The sequence below is a fragment of the Dasypus novemcinctus genome, chromosome 1 (assembly GCF_030445035.2).
Source record: "Dasypus novemcinctus isolate mDasNov1 chromosome 1, mDasNov1.1.hap2, whole genome shotgun sequence".
NCBI classification, from domain to species: Eukaryota; Metazoa; Chordata; class Mammalia; order Cingulata; family Dasypodidae; genus Dasypus; species Dasypus novemcinctus.
The window spans coordinates 88723189-88743771 of NC_080673.1; the positions used below are offsets into that span (position 1 = coordinate 88723189).

A 20583-nucleotide genomic window follows, 5' to 3' on the forward strand; every position below is an offset into this window, starting at 1 on the left:
AACTATGGGGGTTATTTTGTGCTTATGTATATGTTTATATGTGTAGCAGTATATTTGCTTATGAAAGATATAGAAATATATATTTAGAAATGTTAATGCCACTTATAACAATTTGGGAGAATATTTTTCCTTTGTTTGAATTTTCTTAATAAATATAATGACTTTTGCAATTAAAGAGAGCAAACAAGGGCAAATTTAAAAGTAAATACCTATTATTGTCACGCAGAAGAAATAAATTGGAAGAATTTTCTTCATTCTATTTTCCAAAATATTACTTTACAAGCCTCAACATTTAAGACAATTTTCCATAAGTAATTTATTAAGGTAGTATATGTTTACCCTATTTGTTTCCAAAATACATTATAGTTATTATTCTCAAGTGAATATTCATTTATATTTACCCACAAATATGCCTTTTCTGGTGATTTTCATTCCCTCCAGAATTTCTATTTTTCTACAAGAGAGCTTTTTTTCCTGCCTTAATAATCTCTTTTTGCTTTTCTTCCAGTTAAGACCTGCTGATGCCCTCTAGACTTTGTTTTTGTGCAAAAACATGTTTTCTTTCACCTTCATTTCTGAAGAGTTTTTTTTGCTTTTCTTTAAAAAAAAAGTTTATATCAATGTTACAAGTTACTCTGTTAACACAAGATAATAACTGCAATAACATTAAACCTGCTTTGCTCCATGGTTACACTCCCTCTTACATTTGCTCATTTTTCAATCTTGAGGGATTTGAAATGATGTCCACTCTGACTGCATCAGGCTGAAAAGGAACATAAATATTATGGTGCAGATGAGAGAAATGGTTTTGCTAGTAGTTAGAGATGCTTTGTTTTGGGGATGGGACTGGACCACCACCATCTTCTTAGTTGTCCAGTACACAAAGAACTGGAGAGTGGAAGTTGGCTGCAACTCTGCTGGGTTTCAGGGATCAATCTGAATAGAACAGTACAAAGTCTCTGAAAAAAATACTTAAGAGGTACATTGAAAATTATATGCTCAAATAAAAGGAATAGAACAATCATGATTAAAGTAATTATAAATGAGTATAACTGTCTTATACTGGGGAAATAGATTTTTATGTATTCCCAGATAGCACCTGCCAAGGGAGTGTTGAATTCAAGAATATTTTTGTTGAATTGATATTAGGTTGTAAGGTTGTATTCTTTCATCATTTTAAAGGTGACATGTCCTTGATTTCTGGCATTCATTGTTTCAAATCAGAACTCAGCTGTTACTTTTATTTTCTTTCCTTCTTTCTTTTAAGGTAATGTGTCTTTTTACTAAGGTTGATTTTAAGATTTTTATTTTGTCAGTGAGTGTTTAACAGGTGTTTTCGCAGGGCCTAGGTTTTTCTTGATTTTCTTTGTATTTATTCTTCTGGAATTTTCTATGATTTTCCTTGTATTTATTCTTCTGGAATTTTCTAAATAGCTTAAATATGCAGATTGCATATTTCATAGTATTGGAAAATTATTGATCTTTATCTCTTTTAATAATGCTCTGCCCATTCTCCTTCTCCTCACTTTCTGAGATCTTTGTGATTATTCCTCATATGTTTCTTTTATTCTGTTCTCTTTTTCCCATTTTCTTTTCTTCTTATCCTTCATCTGCTGAAGGGATGACTTCCAGTCCTGTAATCTTTTGTTCTGCTGTGCTCAATCTGCTAGTAACCCAAACATTCTGTTCCAGAGAGTCTGTTTGAAAAATTTTATAGATTAAAATTCTGTGGTGAAATTCTATCATTTCATCAGCTTTTATCTATCTTTTTCCTTAATTTAAAAATATATTAATCATTAATATTTTTCAATCCTATCTTCTAGTCCCTTTAGTTGAAATATTTATGCTTCTATTTCTCTTGCTTCAAATTTTATCACATTTTTAAATGTCTAGTAATTTTTTCTTATTTACTGGACACAGTGAGTAAAGCAATCATAGCAGTCTCAGATAATGGTATCTTTCACCAGCGTCTTTTTCCTCTTCTCTCTTAGACAAGGATTAATCTGCGTTTGGATTCTATTTCAATTTTGGCGAAATGTAATCTACCTCTTACCTCTTCCTCATTCCTGGGGTATGCCCCACTTAGTGCCAATATAGAATTGGAAATTACGGTCTGATTTTATGAGCATTCATGTTAATCAAAGACCTTCAATGTCATGTTTGCAACATTAAATTGTTGGAAAAAAATTCCAAGTCACAGAATTTTTTATTTATGCTCGCAAAGTGGTTTGATGAAAACTGGGCTACAGAGATATTTCTGAATCTCTGTTACAGAGAAAACAGCGATAAAGAGCCAAAAATTATACTTTCCAGGCAAAAAGCAGTGATTGGCATAATAGGAAAAAAAGCATGACCCATGTACATGCTGTCTGCAAGAAAGTCACCTTAAAGTCAAAGTTACAAGTTGGTTGATGGTGAAAGGATAGGAAAAACCTGCCATTCACATAGTAAACAAAAGGGGTGTCTATAGTCATATCAGAAAAAATACAGTCTAAGTAAAAAACAGTTATGAAGGGCAAAGTGGCCATTATATACTAATAAAGGGGACAATTCAACAGGAAGATATAACAATTACAAATACATGTATGTAAATATAACAAATATAAATATATGCAGAGCTTCAAAATATATGAAGCAAATACTGACAAAATTGAAGAGAGAAGATGAAGGTTCTACATTAATAGTAGGAGACTATAACACCACTTTCAATCTAGTCAGAAGATCAATAAGGAAGTATAGGACTTCACTGATGCACTAAGCCAACTAGACCTAACACTGCACCCAACAAAAACAGGATGCATTCTTTTCATGTGCACATGGATCATTCTCCAGGACAGACCATATGTTGAGAAACAATACAAGTCTCAATGCATTTAAAAAAATTGAAATCATAAAATATATATTCTCTGATCACACTGAATGAGAAATGGAATATTCACAAATATGTGGAAATTAAATAGCAGATTCTTAAACAATCAATAGGTTAAAGAGTGTGATGGTTAGGCTATTGTGTCAACTTGGCCAGGTAATTGTGCCCAGTTGTTTGGTCAAGCAAGCACTGGGCTAACTGTAATACAAGGACATTTATGGACTTTAGTCACCATTGACTTTACTGCAGTGGTAAATCATAGATAGCTGGTTATAATTACATCAATCAGGGAGATTGCCATCAGCAATAAGTGACACTTAACCCAAACAGTTGAATCCCTTAAAAGGGGAAGTGATTCCAGCATTGAGAGAGAATTTCCCAGCTCATCTATGGACAGCCAACATCTCCCAGAACTCATCAAGAACCTTCATTGGACTTTCATTGCAGCCTCTGGTTGTGGCCTGCCTGCGGAATCTGGACTCGTGCATCCCAATGACTGCATGAGAGACTCTTATAGAATTGCATACTGTTGACAGATATCTCCTATTGATTCTGTTTCTGTAGAGAACCCTGACTAATACAAAGAGGAAATCAGAAGTTAGGAAATATCTTGAGGTAAATGAAAGTGAGAACACATAACTTTCACTTATGGGATGCAGCAAGGGCAGTGTTAAACGAGAATTTTATAGCTCTAAAGGCTCACATTTAAAAAGAAGAAAGACATTAAATCAGAGATGTAACATCAAAACTAGAAGAACTAGAAAAAGAAGTGTACACTAAACCCAAAGCAAGAAGAAGGAAGGAAATAACAAAGATTAGACCAGAGAGTCATGAAACAGAAAACACAAAATAGAGAGAATCAACAAACCCAGAAGTTGGTTGTTTGAAAAATCAATGAAATTGACAAACCTTTAACTAGATTGACAAAGAAAGAAAAAGAGAGGATACAAATAATGACAATCCAATATGAGAAGGGTGACTTTATTTCTGATCCTGCTGAAATGAAAGGACAATTAATGTATACCTGAACAACTACATGCCAATAAATTAGACAACTTAGATCTACTGGATCAGTTCTTAGAAACACAATCTACCTACATGACTCAAGAAGAAATAGAGGATCTGAAGTAACCAATTACTAGAGTGATTGGATCAATAATCGAAAATCTTCCAACAAAGTAAACTCCAAGATCAAATGACTTCACAGGGGAGTTCTAAAAGACACTCCAATATGACTTAATTCCAATTCTGCTCAAAATCTTGCAAAAGTTTTGAAGAGGTGAGAACACTCCCTATCTCATTCTACAAGGCCAGAGTCACCCTTATATCTTAGCCATATAAAGGTACCACATGAAAAGAAAACTACATGCCAATATATCTTATGAACATAAATGAAAAAATCCTCAAAAAAAATACTAGCAAACTGAATCCAACAGTATCTTCAAAGAATTATGCAATACTACCAAGTGGAATTTATCACTGGTATCGAAGTTTGGTTCACCATAAAAAATCTGTAATATACCAAATGAGGCGAATGAAGTAAAAAACAAAACAAAAACACAGAATCATCTCAATTGAATAATAAAGGGTTTATATGAAAAGCCCACAGCTAGCATCCTACTTAATGGTGAAAGACTGAAAGCTTTCCTTCTAAAATGAGGAACAAGACAAGGATGACCACTGTTACCACTGTTATTCAACACTGTACAGGATGTTCTTGCCAGAGCATTTAGGCAAGAAAGAAAAAGAAATAAGGCATCAGATTGGAAAGGAAAATTACACTTTGACTATTTGCAGATGATGCTATCCTATATATACAGAAAATCCTGAGAAATCTAATACAAAGTTCCAAGAGCTCATAAATGAATTCTGAAAACGGGTAAAGTACAGGATCAACACCCCAAAATCAGTAGTGTTTCTATGCACAAGCAATGAACAATCTGAAGAAGAAATCAAGAAAAACATTCCATTCACATGAGCAACTAAGAGAAGAAAATATCTAGGAATAAATCTAACCAAGGGTGTAAAGGACTTGTAATCAGAAAAGTACAAAACATTGCTAAAAGCAACCAAATAAGACCTAAGTAAATGAATGGTAGACTCAATGCAATCCCAAACTAAATTCAAACAACCTTCTTTGTAGAAATGAAAAATCCAATCCACACACTTATATGGAAGGATAAGAGGCCCCAAATAGCTAAAGCCATCTTGAAAAAGAAGAATGAAGCTGGAGGACTCACATTTTGTGATCTTAAAACTTTCTGTAAAACCACAGTAATAAAAAAGCATGGTGCTGGGCACAAGGGCAGACATATAAACCAATGGATCAGAAATGAGATCTCAGAAATCAACCCTCAAATTTATGGCCAACTAATATTTGACAAGAGGGCAAAGACCATTCAGCTGGGGAAGAACAGTCTCTTCAAGATTTAGTGCTGGAAAACCTGGATCTCCATGTGCGAAATTCAAAGGAGGACCATATAGAAAATTGAACTCAAAATGGATCAAAGACCAAAATCTAAGGGCTAGAACTATCAAACTTCTAGAAGAAACATTAGGGAAGCAACATTAGGACCTTGCTTTAGGCTATGGGCTCTTAAACTTTTTTGTTCCATGGACCCCTTTGCCAGTCAAGTGAAAACCATGAACCCTTATTAAGTCCACACTTACTAAGTGTTATCTAATAAATATGTCACACCCACACCAACCTGTCCCCAGGATAATGTTTTTTTGAATTTCAATTCAAGCTCACAGACCCCTTGTTAAGAATCCCTTCTTTAGGCAAGGATTTCTTAGACTATATACACAAATTGCAAGCAATAAGAAATTTTAAAACACTGACTTATCTTTGGTATATGTTCCTTTTAATTAAAGATTTAAGATTCCTTTCTCAGATGTGAATGAAAAAAAATATTTACCTGCTCTTCCTTGAGATCATACAAACTATGTAACTGAGACAGACATAGACCAAGACATGGGAAAATATCTCCTCAAATTTTTTATTATACCTACAGGGTGGAAAATGAAAAAAGACTACAATTCATAGAATATTAAAATTGACTGGTGTTTTTTTTTTAAATCTTGACTAGATTAATTTAGATTAATTCTAAAAGATAAATAAATGATAAAATGACAGCTAGATAACAAATAGAAAGTTAGGTAATAGATGATAGAGATGATAGAGCTAGAGTTAGAGCAAGAGGGAGAAGGGGAAAGGTAGACATATATGACTCTCAAGAATTCTGTATTCTTTACCTTAGTTGGGAGGATGGAAGATACTCTGTTTCTAATGCCACAATTTACCCTTAACAAATGTGTATGTAAGGTACAGAAATATATGACATCCTATGGAGCTTGTTTATTTGTTTGTTTTTCACGCTTTGAATAAAGGAACCTCTACCAGTGCCTATACATTGATTTGTCCCTTTTTACACCTCTTACCAATATATCTCATAAGATTCAGAATGGTTGACAAGCTTTTAATTTTTGAATAATGCAAAAAGGGCAATTGTAAAAAACAAGGTAAAAAAGAAGAACCTGTAAAATACCCCCATTCTGGACTTGTTCTACCACAGATGAACTTTTGAAAAGGGTATATATTGGAAGTGATGATCTGAAAATTTACCCACACTCTCCTAGCACTTAAACTCTTTCTGAACCTCCAGAACAATGTCTCAGTTTGAGTGCTGGAGAGAATTTGAGCCCAGGCCCAAATTGTACCCACTGTAGAACATATACAGGGATTTTTCAAGACCTAGCTGGGGACATTGTTTCTAATTAATCTAGGCTCTAATAATTTGGTATATCTTAGTTAGATCTTTCTTAATTTTTAACATGAGCATTTAGAGGTATAAATTTCCCTCTTGGCACTACTTTTGCTGCATCCCATACATTTTTAAAATGTATTTTTTATTGAAATATATCATTTGTACATGAACATGCATAAAAATAACTGTATAGTAAAAGTTGTGTACTTGCAAAATAAATATGCATACCATCATATAGGGGCCCCATACATCACCCCTCCACAACATCTTGCATTGTTGTGAAACATTTGTTACAAACTGTGCAAGAGCATCATCAAAATATGCTACCTATAGTCCATGTCTTACATTTGGTGTATTTTTTCCATAACCCCCTATTTTTAAAAAATTTATTTTTATAACAGAGGTTGTGAACTTACAAAACAATCATGCCCATGTGTAGAATTCCCATACAACACCCCTTCACCAAACACACCACACCATGGTGGAATATTAATTACAGATTATGAGATAATATCATCAGACTATTATTACCAACCATGGTCCATGCCACACATTTGACACACTTTTTCTATACCCTTCCATTATCAACACAGTACATCTTTGGCATTGATGCAAGAATCTTATAGTATTGCTGTTAACCACAGACCATAGCTCATACCAATTGTATTTTTCCCATGCTTCTCCACATTCCCACCACCCTGCAATAGTGACGTATATCTGCTCTAGGTCACAGAAGGATACTTGCATCTGTACCATCAACCACAATTCTCATCCACCTCTGGGTTCACTGTGTTATTCAGTCCCTAGATTATTATCTAGCTTTCTTTCATTTGACACTTACTTCCCCAGATTACCCTTTTTAGGCACAATCCCATTTATAAACCAGTTACTGCTCAGTATAATGTGCTATCACCAACTCTATCCATTTCTACACTTTTACAGTCAAGTTAATTAAACTTCTACATTAAACATCAGTAGTTCTTCTCAGCCGTCCTCTTATCTCCTAGAGACCTATAATCTAGGTTTTAACTCCAGGCATTTATTCTTCATATTTAGTTCATATTAATGAGATCATGTAATATTTGTCCTTTTGTGTCTGGCTTACTTCGTTTAGTCTAATGTCTTCAAGATTCATTCATGTTATCATATGTGTCCCAATTTCATTTCTTCTTACTGCAGCATAGTATTCCATCATATATATGTATATAACACATTTTGTTCATTCATTCATCGGTTGATGGACTCTTGGGTTGTTTCCATCTTTTGGCAATTATGAATAATGCTGCTGTGAACATCACTGTGCAGGTGTCTGTTCATATCATAGTATTTAGTTCTTCTGGATATATTACTAGTAGAGGAATTGCTGGAACATATGGCAGTTCTATATTTAGCTTCCTGAGGAACCACCAAACTGTCTTCCACAGAGGCTGCACCATTTTACACTCCCACCTTTAGTAAAGGAGTGTCCCTATTTCTCCACATCCTCTCCAGCATTTATTGTTGTCTGTTTTTTAAATAATGGCCATTCTATGTGGTGTTAGATGATATCTCATTGTAGTTTTGATTTGCATTTCCCTTATAGCTAGTGATATGGAACATTTTTTCATGTGCTTTTTCATTTGTATTTCTTCTTTGGAGAAATGTGTATTCAAATCTTTTGCCCATTTTTTTAAAAATTTAAATTATTTATTTATTTTTAAAAATTACATTAAAAAAATATGAGGTCCCATTCAACCCCACCGCCCCCAACCCCCACTCCCCCCACAGCAACACTCTCTCCCCTCATCGTGACACATTCATTGCACCTGGTAAGTACATCTCTGAGTATCACTGCACCCCTAGTCAATGGTCCACATCATAGCCCACACTCTCCCACGTTCCATCCAGTGGGCCCTGGGGGGATCTACAATGTCCCGTATTTGTCCATGAAGCACCACCCAGGACATCTCCTCGTCCCAAAAACGCCTCCACATCTCATCTCTTCCTCCCATTCCCCAAACCCAGCAGCCACTATGGCTACCCTTCCCACATCCATTCCACATTTTCTCTGTGGACATTGGATTGGTTGTGTCCATTGCACATCTATGTCAAGTGGGGGCTTAGATTCCACTTGGATACTGGATGCACTCCTCCTGCTTTCAGTTGTAGACACTCTAGGCTCCATGGTGTGGTGGTTGACCTTCTTCAACTCGATGTTAGCTGAGTGGGGTAAGTCCAATAAATCAAAGTGTAGGATTTCTTGATCTTTTACTGTTTTATATAGAAGGGAAATCAAGCCCTTATTGGATATGTGGTTTCCAAATATTTTCTTCCACTGAGTAAGCTACCTTTTTATCTTCTTGATGAAATCCTTTGAATCACAGATGTGGTTAAGTTTGAGACGTTCCCATTTATCTATGTTTTCTTTTGTTGCTCGTGCTTTCGATGTCAGGTTTAAGAATTTACCACCTACCACCAGGTCTTGAAAATGTTTCCTACATTTTCTTCTAGGATGTTTTTCTGCTGGTATAGTTAAGTGTTTGATCCAATTTGGGTTATTTTTTGTGTAAGGTGTGAGATAGCTGTCTTTTTCTTTCTGTTGGCTGTGGATTGCCAGTTACCCCAGCACCATTTGTTGAATAGACTGTTCTGTCCCAGATGGGTGGGTTAGAAGGCTTGTCAAAAATCACTTGGCCATAGATGTGAGGTTTTGTTTCTGAACCATCAGTTCAGTTCCATTGTCTTTGTGTCTATCTTTGTGCCAATACCATGCTGTTTTTACCACTGTAGCTAGGTAGTATGATTTAAAGTCTGAAAGTGAGAGTCCTCCAATTTCACTTTTCTTTTTTAAGATGTTTCTGGCTATTCGGGACCTCTTACCCTTCCAGATAAATCTGATAATTGTATTTTCCATTTGTTTAAAAAATGGTGGTGGAATTTTTATTGGGATTGCATTGAATCTTTACATGAATTGGGGTAGAATTGACATCTTAATGATATTTAGTTTTCCAATCCAGGAGCATGGACTGTTCTTCCAATTATTGAGGTCTCTTTTATTTCTTTTAGCAATGTATTATAGTTTTCTGAATACAAGTGCTTTACATCCTTGACTGAGTTTATTCCTAAATATTTTATCCTTTTAGTTACTACTGCAAATGGAATTTTTTTCCTGACTTCCTCCTCAGATTACACATTACAATTGTACAGAAACACCACTGAATTTTGTGTATTGATCTTGTATCCTGACACTGTACTGAAATCATTTATTAGTTCTAGCAGCTTTGTTGTAGATTTTCAGGACTTTCTAGAATATAGGATCATATCATCTGCACATAGTGAAATTTTACTTCTTCCTTTATAATTTAGATGTCTTTATTTCTTTTTTTTTTTTTTTTTTGCCTGATTGCTCTAGCTAGAGCCAGTAGCACTATATTGAACAGCAGTGGTGACAGTGGGCATACTTGTCTTGTCCCTGATTTCAATAGGAAAACTTTCAGTCTTTCACCATTGAGTACAATGTTAGCTGTGGGTTTTTCATATATGGCCTTTATCATGTTGAGAAAGTTTCCCTCAATTCCTATCTTTTGCAGTATTTTTATCAAGAAAGGATGCTGTATTTTGTCAAATCCTTTTTTGCTTCAATCGATAAGATCAAGGTATTTTTCTTCTTTGATTTATTAAGGTGCTGTATTATGCTGATTGATTTTCTTGTGTTGAACCACCCTTGCATGCTTGTTGTAAAACCCACTTGATCATAGTGAATAATTCTTTTAATGTGTTGTTGGATTCAATTAGCAAGAATTTTATGGAGGATTTTTGCATCTGTATTCATTAAAGAAATGGGTCTGCAATTTTCTTTTTAGTAATATCTTTATCTGGCTTTGGTATTAGGGTGAAATTGACTTCATAGAATGAGTTTGGTAGTGTTTCTTTTGTTCAATTTTTTGGAAGGGCTTAAGCAAAAATTGTACCAAATCTTCTCTGAATGCATGGTAGAATTCACCTGTGAAACCATCTCGTCCTGGGCTTTTCATTTTGGGGAGCTGTTTGATGACTGTTTCAATCTCTTTACTTGTGATTGGTTTGTTGAGGTCTTCTATTTCTTCCAGGGTTAGTGTAGGTCATTCGTACATTTCTAGGAATTTTTCTATTTTTCTGCATTGTCTAGTTTTTTGGCATAAAGTTGTTCATAGTGTCCTCTTATGATCTCTCTTCTTTCTGTGGGGTCAGTATTAATGTTCCTGTTTTCTTTTTTTTATTTCATTTATTTGCATCTTCTCTTCTTCCTTAGTCAGTCTAGCTAAGGGTTTGTTCTCTGTTTCTTTATTGATCCTCTGCCCAAATGTTCTATCCAATGTTGAGAGTGTTGTTTTGAAGTTGCCAACTCTTATCATTGAAATATCTATTTCTCCCTTCAGTTTTGCCAGTGTTTGCCTCATGTATCTTGGGGCAACCTGGTTAGGTTCATATACATTTATAATTGTTACTTCTTCCTGGTGAATCATCCCTTTTATTAATATGTAATATTCTTCCTTGTCTCTAATAACAGTTTTGCTTTTAAAGACTATATCATCTAATATAAATATAGCTGCCCCAACTTTTTTTTTTGGTTGCTGCACGCATGCAATATGTTTTTCCAACCTCTCTCAATCTATTGGTATCCTTAGGCCTAAGGTAAGTCTCTTGCAGACAGCGTATAGATGGTTCATATTTTCTTATCCATTCTGTGAGTCTGTGTCTTTTGATTGGAGAGTTTAATCCATTAACATTCAATGTTTTTAAACATAAGAAATGTAAAGACATTTCTTATTTCATCCATTTTGATCTTTGGGTTTTATCTGTCATTTTATTTTCACCACTCTTTTGACACTTTCAGTTATTGTTATTGATACAATCATCGTTCTTGACTCTCTTTCAAGGCTCTCTCTCCTTCTTTTTTTCAGACTCTAAAACTCCCTTTAGTATTTCCTGCAAAGTCAGTTTTTTTTTGTTATAAACACTCTCAGTATCTGTTTATCTATGAATATTCTAAACTCGCCCTCATTTTTTAAACATAATCTTGCCAGATATAAAATTCTTGGCTGGCAGTTTTTCTCTTGCAGTCTCTTAAATATATCATACCACTGTGTATTAGTCAGGGTTCTTTAGGGAAACAGAACCAACAGGAGATATCTGTAAATAGTATGATATTTTACAAGAATCTCTCATGTGACTATGGGAATGCACAAGTCAAGGTTCTTCAGGCAGGCTGGAAATCAGAGGTTCTGATGAAAGTCCAATCAAGTTCCTTGAGTTTCTGGGAGACATTGACTGTTCAGAGATGAGGTGGGAAATTCTTTCTGAATGCTGAAATCACTTCCCCTTTTAAGGCATTCAACTGATTGGATAAAGCATCACTCATTGCTGATGGCAGTCTCCCTGGTTGATGTAGATGTCTCTATGCAGTAAACTCAATGATGACTAAAGCCCATAAATATCCTTGTATTGCAGTTAACCCAGTGCTTGCTTGATCAAACAGTTGGGCACAGTAACCTGGCCAACTTGACACATTACCCTAACCATCACACACTGCCTTCTTGCTGCTGTGATTTTTGATGAAAAACTGGCACTTAATCTTATTGAGTATTTTTTATATGTTATGCATTGCTCTTCTCCTGCAGGCTCTCAGAAGTCTCTCTTTGTCTTTGCCATTTGGCATTCTTATTAGTATGTGTCTTAGAGTTTTTCTATTCAGATTTATTTGGATGGGAGTACGATGTCCTTCCTGGACATGGCTATCTATATCCTTCAATAGGGTTGGGAAATTTTCTACCATTATTTCTTCAACTATTCCTTTTGCCACTTTTTCCTTCTCTTCTCCTTCTGGGACACCCATGACATATGTTTGCATATCTGTTGCTGTCATTTAGTTACCTGAGACCATGTTCAATTTTTTCCATTCTTTTCTATGTACTTTCAGAGTCCATGTAGTCAAGCTCACCAATCCTTTCTTCTGCCTCCTCAGATCTACTGTTATATGCCCCCAGTGTATTTTTTATTTCATTTTGGACCTTTCATTCCCATAAGATCTGCTATTTTCTATGTATGCTTTCAAGTTCTTCTTTGTGCTCACCCAGTGTCTTCTTAATATACTTAATCTCTTTAGCCATCTCATTGAATTTATTAAGGAGATTTGTTTGGATATCTGTGATTAGTTGTCTCAGCTCCTTTATGTCATCTGGAGGCTTATCTTGCTCTTTTAACTAGGCCATATCGTCCTCTTCCTTGGTATAGATTGTAATTTTTTGTTGGTGTTTTCGTATCTGACTTCCTGGATGTATTTATTTTGGGTGCAGTTTCTCCCTTTACTTTAAGGCTTTCTTGTCTTTTCTCCCTTGCTGGTCAAAGATGTAGTTGGTGCTGTAAGCTATGGAGGCTGAAGTTATCCACATTGCCCCAGGAATTAATGAAGCTGCTCCCACCTTTCTTCTTCTACTCCTACCTTTCCCACTAGGGGTAGGGTCAGAGCTGCAGTCATGTGTAATAATCCAAATTATGCAGGACAAGACTGTCTAGTTGTCTGGCTAGACAGATGAAGCTTCACACCCCTTCCTCCCTTACCTTGGGCAGGAATTAAACTGTAGTTGTGGGCAGCAATCCATGCTGTGTGGGTCCAAAATGACCACAGTTGCCCAGGTAAACTGATGTACAACCCCACCCCCTCCCTGCCAGGGTAGGAATGGAACCTCTGCAGTGCCCATCAATTTAATCCATGTGGGCCAAATATGCCTGCAGTTGCCCTGAGAGGTTGAGGGAGTACTGTCTCTTTTGCCCTTTAGGGGGTGAGAACAGAACCACTGACTCCCACCAGTTCAGTCCCTGTGGGCCAAAAATATCTGCCATTGCCCAAAAAGGCCAAGAAAACATCAGGTCCCCCCTATCCTATTGAATGGTGTGGGTGGATCTATGGCCACCCAAAAGTTCATTCCTTTTAGGCCAAGAATACCTGCCATTGCCAGCAGAGGCTGAGGAAACACCAGCCTCCCCTATCCTATTAAGGCATGGGGTTGGATGCATAGGCATGCAACAGTTCAGTGCCTGTAGGCCAAAAGTACCTTCAGTTGCCTGAAGAGGCTGTGGAGACACCAGACACCTCCTATCTTATTAGGTGAGGGGGTGGATCCTTAGGTATCCAACAGTCCAGTCCATGCAGGCCATTGCCTGGAATGACTGTGGAAACACCAGCCCCCCTTTCCTATTGGGGGCTGGAGGTGGATCCACAAGTACCCACCAGTCCAGGTTGTATGGGTCAAAAGCACCTGCAGTTACCCAGAGCGGCTGGGCAAACATAGTCTGTCTCTTGTCCTATTGCGGGTGGGGGTGGAGCAACAGGTGCCTAATGGTCAAATTTGTGCAGGTCAAAAGTGCCTGCAGTTGCCCTGAGAGGCTGATGGAATACCAGTCCTCTTCTATTCTATGTGGGGGCAGAGGTGGAAATGGACTGAAGGCACTCAACTAATTAGTTTGTGTGTACTGAAAAAGTTTGCTGGTGCCCAGAGAGGCAGAGGATACCAAACACCTCTCCTATCCTGTTGGGGTGTGGGGATGTAGCCTCCAGTGTCCGACTCTTGTATGTGCTGGCTGAAAACACCTGCAGTTGACTGAAGGGCCTGGTGCAGGTCCTGCCAATTTCCTCCCTGCTGGAGGTGGGGCTGGAACTTAGGCTAGGGCTGTGGTCCAATCTTGGTCAAAAGAAGTCAGTCCCTAATTTGACTGATTTTCAGTTAACCAGGCTTTCCCTCATGCCAGAGGTGGAGTTAAAATGGCAGCTATCGGTCTTTTTCCAACTTGGACAAGCTCAAACCCTAGCAGTTTCTAGGATTATACATTAGCCAGCCAAGTACACTAATCAGTGGCTGAAGTCACTGGACAACCATATCTTTCTCTCCTGTTTATGGGAAATGGACCATCTAACTCCTGCCACAGAATCATTCCTGAGGAGGCTTGTGCCACTAGAGTAGGATAGGCATTGGCCTCTGCAGTGTGGCTTGCAGATTCCCAAAGAGGTAGTACAGGTTTCCCCAGCTTCTTCCCTGCTGGAGGTGAGGCTGGAGTTTAAACTAGAGCTGCATTCCAATCTGGGTGGAAAGAAGCCTGTCCCTAACAGCAATGTACTTTTCAATCAGCCTGGCTTCCCTTCTTGCCAGAGGTGGAGTTAAAGTGCTGGCTACCAGCCTCTTTCTGACTTGGACAGGTTCAAAGTTTAGCTGTTCTTAGGATTATATATTAGCCTGGTAAATTTACTAATCAGTATTTGAAGTTGATGCCGCATTGTGTCTTCTTCCTTCTGTTTTTGGGAAATGGAGTTTCCCACTTCAGCCACAGAATAGCTCCCAAGGCAGTTTGTACCATGAGCACCAGCCTCTGTGGAGTGGAGAGTTCTACTCTTGAATCTTCTCTGCAGATGGGCAGTCTTCACCTTCCATACTTTCAAGGATGTTGCAAGATACTTTTTGGTCTCCTGGAGTTCCTAAATAGGTGCTTACTAACTGCCCTGTAGAATGAGCTGACTCTCTGAGCTCCTTACTCTGCCGCCATCTTGGCTTACCCCTGCATCCCATACATTTTATGTTTTGTTTTTTATTTTCATTTGCCACAAAATATTTCCTAATTTATCTTGTGATTTCTTCTTTGAATGATTTACTGTTTTAGAATGTGCTGTTTAATTTCTATGTATTAGAGAATTTCCAGTTTTCCCTCTGTTATTGATTTCTAGCTTCATTCTATTAAGTTTGGAGAAAATACTGTATAATTATATTAATAGAGACTTGTTTTGTGATCTAATATATGACTTATCCTGGAGAATGACTCATATTCACTGGAGTCTAATGTATATTCTACTGCTATTGGGTGTAATATTCTGTATATATCTGTTAGGACTAGATGGTTTCTGTTACTATTCATGTCTTCTTTTTTCTTTTTGATAATCTGTCTAGATGTTTGATCCATTATTGAATGTGGTGTGTCGAAGTCTCCCACCATCAATGTAGAATCATCTATTTCTCCTTTCAAATTTGTGAAGATTTGCTTTATATATATTTGGGGTCTCTGCCATTAGTTGCATATATATTTATAATTGTCACGTCTTCTTGAATAGACCCCTTTATTAGTATATAGTGATTTTTTTTAAAGATTTATTTTTTATTTATTTCTCTCTCTTCCCCTCCCTCCCCACCCCAGTTGTCTGTTCTCTGTGTCCATTTGCTGCATGTTCTTTTTGTCCGCTTATGCTGTTGTCAGCAGCATGGGAATCTGTGTCTCTTTTTGTTGCATCATCTTGCTGTGTCAGCTCTCTGTGTGTACAGTGCCATTCTTGGGTAGGCTGCACTTTTCTTTCACGCTGAGTGGCTCTTCTTACAGGGTGTACTCCTTGTGCGCGGGGCTCCCCTACACGGGGGACACCCCTGCATGGCACAGCACTCTTTGCGCGCATCAGCATTGCTCGTGGGCCAGCTCCATATGGGTCAAGGAGGCCCGGGGTTTGAACCGCAGACCTCCCATGTGGTAGACAGATGACCTATCCACTGGGCCGAGTCTGCTTCCCAGTATATAGTGATCTTTGTACCTCATAGAAGTTTTTCACATAAAGTCTCTTTTATCTATTAGTATAGCTACCTCAGTTCCCATTTGGTTATGATTTGCATGGTAAATATTTTCCATACACTTTCACTTTCAAGATACTTGTGCTTTGAACTTAAGGTGAGTCTTTGTAAATAGCATATAGTGGGTCATGCTTTTTTTATCTGTTTTACCAATCTCTGTCTTTTGATGGGATAGTTTAATCTATTTATATTTAGAGTAACTACATACAATAAGGGAGTTTCTTCTGCCATTTTGGTATTTGGTTTTTGTAAGTCTTATACCTTTATTGCCCTGAAATACTTTCATTACTGCCTATTTTATTTGAACTTTTCTGGTTAAACAAATGGAATTCCTTATCATTTTCCTGAATGTTTCCAGATATTTTCTTTGTAGTTAGCATGGGGATTAAATACAACCTCCTCTATCTTTAAAATCTTATTTGTTTGATACCAAATTAACTTCAATAGCATACACAAACTATGTTCCTATATCCCTCCATTACCTTTTTCTTATTCTTGCTACAAATTAAAACTTTTTTCATTGTATGTACAAAACTCTAGATCTCTCATAACTTTTATGCACTTGCAGTTCAGAACCTGTAAGAGTAAAAAGTGGAATTATATACTAAAAAATACAATGCAATCATACAGGTATTTATAAAGTTACATTTACTGGAAGTTTTATTTATTTCTGCCACTTTGATCCATGGTCAAGTGTCTTTTCCTTTTAGTCTGGAGTTTGTAGGGCAGGATTAGTGGTGAAAAACTCCTTCAGTTTTTGTTTATCATGGATCTCTTTTTCTATCTCTCCATCATTTTTGAAAGACAGAGATACCAATTATAAAATTCTTTGTTGGAAGCTGTTTTCTTAGGGCTCTTTAAATATTTCATCCCAGTACTTGCTTTTCTTCATGGTTTCTGAAGAAAAACTGCACTTAATCTTATTGGGTTCCCTTGTATGTGATATGTTGCTTTTGTCTTGAGGCTTTCAGATTCCTCTCCTTGTCTTGGCACTCAACAGTTTGAATAGTGTGTGTCTGGGAATGATTTTCTTTAAGTTTATCCTTATAGGGTTTATTGGGCTTCTGGACTGTGCATATTCATGTCTATTGCTAATTTTGAGAGTTTTTCTGCTGTTCTTTATTTAACTAATAATTTAATAGTTCTTTTGCCCCTTTCTCTCTTTCTTCTCCTTCTGGGATGCCCATAATGCATAGACTGGTATGATTAATTGTGTCCCTCCCAAAGATCTCTTGGGGTTTGTCCAATTTTGTCATTCTTTTCTCTTTCTGCTCCTCAGTCTGAATCACTTTGTCTTGTTTTCTCATTCAGTGATTCTTTCACCTGCTAACCAATATCCACTTTTGAAGCCCTCTAGAGAATATTTCTTTTCAGTTACTGTGATCTCCAACTCTAGTATTTCTATTTAGTTCCCTTTTATAATTTCTGTCTCTTTATTTAGATCCTCATATTGATCATTCATCATTTCCTTGATAATATTTAGTTCTTACTTCATTTTTTCTTTTTTTTCCTTGAGCATATTGAGGATCTTTTTTCGAAGTCTTTTTTTGGTAGGTTACAAATTTGATCTCCTTCATTGATTATTTCTGGATTTTATATTCTTACTTTGGATAGGCAAACTTTCTTTTTTCTATGTTTGTCTTGTAATCATTTGTTGCAGACTATAAATTTTAATATTTTAAAGTGTTAACTCTGGGATTTAGTCCCTGAGCGCTTTGTTCCTTAAATGAGCATCTAGCTAATAAATTGAAAAAAAAATTCCTTGAGTGCCAAGGACTAATGAAAACAAATCAATGCAAAAACACCTTTCATATTCTTTGCAAATTGGCATTTTGTTGGCTTGTGTGCTCCTTTTGAATTTGGCCTTCCTATGAAGATCAGCACGAGGTTAATGTAAAGTTCAGGATCCAGTCCTCTCCATCTTCTCTGAGCTTGAGTGTTGTGCTGGACTTGTGCTCCCTCTTGGCCTTAGGAATGTGCAGAAATTTGAATGTCTCCTCTACTTTTTATGAAATAGACTTTCCCCTCTTCCTGGATGTAGCAGTTTGGTGTTATTTAGGAAATACAAAAATAGATACTGGATTATGTTTGTAAACTGGTCTGTTCCTCTGAGCATATTATATTGCATTGGATTCAGAGGTTTCACTTTTACTTGATTAAATAATGATTAAGACCCCAAATAGTAGGGCTTCTAGGGACTCTGGAGACACCCAGGTCCTGCAATCATAGCAGGTATCTCCAGAGTCTGGTGCCTTGCCATTAGGGCCTACTTTGGAGTTTGTGCTTCCAAGTGTGACAGAGTTGGACTCAGTTGTGACTTCTCTACACATTGTTGGAAACTGAGGCACAGTGGTCTCACAAGGAGAGACGTGCTGTTTGCATGGCTATGCTTGCACCCTAAGGAATGCGGTAATTAAGAGTTTCTGGCAAACAGGATGAAGTTGTTAAAAGTTGAAAGAAAAGATGAGCACATACCTTTTGTAGTAAATAGACCACTTAGACTTTGTACCTTGAGATAAGATCTTTTGAGTTCCTTAGTAATGCTAACAGTTAACTGCGTGTTGCTGCTTGTTGTCACATATCCTGGGGTATACAGAGAGTCCCTTGTAAACAATAAAGTTGTCTGATGAGTCTCTACTCACAGACCTCCTGATCCCAGCTCTCTCGCTCTTTCTTTCTCTTTGTTTCCTTCTCCCTTTTCTTTTTATTTCATTCCCGATACCCTTCGCATCCAAATCTCCAACACACATGCCTCTTCTGTCCCTTCTATTTGAACCTATAGTTGGTGCTGGAGTTTGTAGGTGTACATCCAAGAGACTTGAATCTTTGGACTGTCCACGTGCCAGCTGGGCCCTGGCCCTCACAGGAGTTGCAACGCCTACTCTCTAGTTCATGGGACTCATGCAGGAAAACTAACAAGGTGAGGATGGACAACCACCATACCAAGGATCCGAGAGTGCCTATAACTGCAGGTAAGAGTCTCATCCATCAGCCATATGGGATCAAAGCCCCCTCTCAATTAGAGGTGGAATGGGCATCACCATCCCAGAATCCTCAGGATTGAGGAATAAAATATGGACTATAGTAGATTTACTAGTATTCTGCTATAGACTTATTGTGATTTTAGCAATGGAAGAAATTATATCATTGATGGGGTGATAGTGGTTACTGGAGGCGCTGAAGACAGGAAAAGGGAAAAAAAGGTGCAATATGGGGACATTTTCTGACTTGGAATTGTCCTTGGAATTGCCATTATATATCCTGCCATAACCTACAGACATAAGTGAGAGAGAGTGTAAACTATAATCTATCCTTAGTGGCAATGCTCCAAAATGTGTTCATCAATTGCAATGAATATACCACACTAATGAAAGAAACAGTTAATGTGGGAAAAAGTGGGAGGTGGTGGTAGGAGGGCATATGGGAATCCCTTATATAATTTTATGCAACATTTTATGTAAACTAAGTATCTTTTTAAAATATATATATTTAAAAAAATGGAAAATAAATGAATGAATGAATGAATGAATGTAATTGTGCCTAAAGAGGGTAATCTGTGGACATAAAAGGAAGCTGAAGGATAATCTAGGGACTATAACATAGTGATTCTGATGGTCGATGAAGATTTTGGTTAATAGTATAAATATAAGAATGTTCTCCTTTTACAAATTGTTAAGAATACACAGGAAAATTACAGCTAATGTACCTTGTGGTTGATAACAGTAATACTGTAATATTTTTGCAGCAATGGCAAAGAAAATATATCAGTTTTAGGAGACAATGGGGAAAGCATAAGGGAGTATGGGATTTTTGCTTTTGGAGTAATGAAAATGTTCTAGTATTGACTGCAGTGATGACAGCACAACTCTATGATGAAAATGAGAGCCAGTGAGGATACACTTTGAATGGATTGTACAAGGCATGGGACTGTATAACAGTAATCTTGTGGTGGAAGATGGACTATGGTTATCAAAACAAATATAAAAATGTTCTTTCTTGAACTATAACAAATATATAATACTAATACAAGGTTTTAATAATAGGTTTGGCTGGAGGAAGACTATACCAAATGTACGATATGGGCTATAGTTAGTAGTAATATTTTGATGATACCCTTTCATGGTTTGTAACTAAATGTTTCACAACAATGCAGGGTCTTCCTGGTGGGGTGATATATGGGAGCCATGTATGTTGGTATGTGTGTTTGTTTTGTAATTTCACAATTTCATTATACACTTTTTGTTTATGTATGTTCAAGTACAAATGATACACTTCAGCAAAAATTTTAAAATAAAACAATTTTAAAAAGAAAAAATAAATAACAATT

At 36.8% G+C, this 20583-nt stretch overlaps 1 long non-coding RNA gene across 1 annotated transcript in view; it reads left to right on the forward strand.

The window, feature by feature from the left end:
- The first annotated feature begins 14957 nt into the window (after window positions 1–14957).
- LOC131277894 (uncharacterized) overlaps window positions 14958–20583 on the forward strand; it is a 39735-nt gene continuing 34109 nt past the window's right edge. Inside the window, exons 1-2 of the long non-coding RNA XR_009184926.1 lie at window positions 14958–15132; window positions 19039–19228. This is a non-coding gene — a long non-coding RNA (uncharacterized lncRNA). The remainder of the gene's footprint in view (window positions 15133–19038; window positions 19229–20583) is intronic.